The sequence below is a fragment of the Cyphomyrmex costatus genome, unplaced genomic scaffold (genome assembly GCF_001594065.2).
Source record: "Cyphomyrmex costatus isolate MS0001 unplaced genomic scaffold, Ccosl1.0 scaffold1544, whole genome shotgun sequence".
NCBI lineage: Eukaryota > Metazoa > Arthropoda > Insecta > Hymenoptera > Formicidae > Cyphomyrmex > Cyphomyrmex costatus.
In genome coordinates this window covers 16,831-18,444 of record NW_017275549.1, presented here as the reverse complement: position 1 = coordinate 18,444, position 1,614 = coordinate 16,831, and positions in this window count along the sequence as shown.

Here is a 1,614-nt window from a genome sequence, read left to right as displayed (position 1 = left end):
AACTTTTTTAATTCTTTACAAGACAATACTAAAAATATCGAAATTAAAAATTTTTTCCGTCATTTCCTTAGCCGCCTGGACAATATATTTACGGCTTTTCGAGTGTCGGACCGGTTCTTGCATTCCGAGGCCCAGTTTCTGAATTTTAACATCATATTCCAAACCGGCGACCTCAAAAACCTCCTATACCGAGTTTCATAAGAAACAAGTGAGATGTCTGCATTTCAGTCGGCCATATTCTGTCCGCCATTTTGAATTTCTCAATTTCGACTTCAGATTCGGAACCAGCGACCTCGAAAACTCCCCAGTATCGAGTTTCATAAGAAATAAGTGAGATTTCGACATTTCGGTCGGCCATCTCGGTCCGCCATTTTGAATTTCTCAATTTCGACTTCAGAATCGGAACCAACTACCTCGAAAAACTCCTCAGTATACAGTATCATCCGAATGAAATGTCATATGAGAATAGGGCTACGAGCCGTAGAAATTCATTAAATTCTATAATTCTTTATTAATTCTAATATATGTGAAGTTTTCTATGTCTTGCTTTGTCAATGGACTCTTGTCATTTTTTGCGCCGTTTTTACTACACATATATCAAAGTTTAATATTAAAAAGTTATTAAAGTTATAATAATTAAAATCTGTGAAAAATAAGATTGCGAAGAATATCACGAGTTGGCGTTTCGTCCCGGCTTCCACTACTGGACTCATCAGTAAGGTAATGTATAGATAATGATAAGAGTAAGGTAATGATAAGAGAGTAATACTTTAAAAATAAATATATTGCGAAGAATATTATTACGTCGACTCGCCATCAGAGGTCTATAGATATTCGCTAAAATTCTCGCAAGTACTTGGATTTGCGTATATCTGTATATATAGATTTTCGATTTAATAACTTAAACAGGCGTCTAAGGTAGGCTCCCACTACATACACACACTACACACTGAAACAACCTAATTCCCGCGCGGATCAGCTCGTCGTAATTTTCGCTAGTCGCAAAAAAGGTTCGCACGGGAAGAGAGAATGCAGAATCAAATTTAGACTAGACACAGTATTTTACAAAAGACAGAAAGAAACGTTTATTGTGTGTAGTGTGTGTATTTACAAATGGGTGTGTGTACGTGTTCGTAAGTGACAAGCAGGTGTGTATTCGTGTGCCGGTGTATATGTGTATGTTGTGTATATTGTCGAGACGGCAAGCAGACGAGACGGATACAAGACGTGTATAGAAAAACTACGAGGCGCGGACAAAGAAACTAAGATATTACGGACGGCACGAACAGAAAAACTATACGTGTGAATTACGGCGCGAGTACGGCGGAAAACGCGGGGGAATCTCCGAATCCCAAGACGGACGCGAGGCGCGGTCGGCGGTATAACAATACCAATACGCGTACGCGAAGTATACGCCAGCGGCGGATGACGGTCGCGGCGCGGATAACGCGGTGGGCGTTCCCTCGATGCAATGAGGGACGCTTCGCAAAAATGTAGAATGCACAGGAACCTTACGACCGACTGCCAAGAACGCTTGGCGGAGGCGAAGAACACTTCACCCCCCTTTCTCGCCGGTGCGCAAAGTCTAGGATACTGGCGTATGACTGTCAAAAA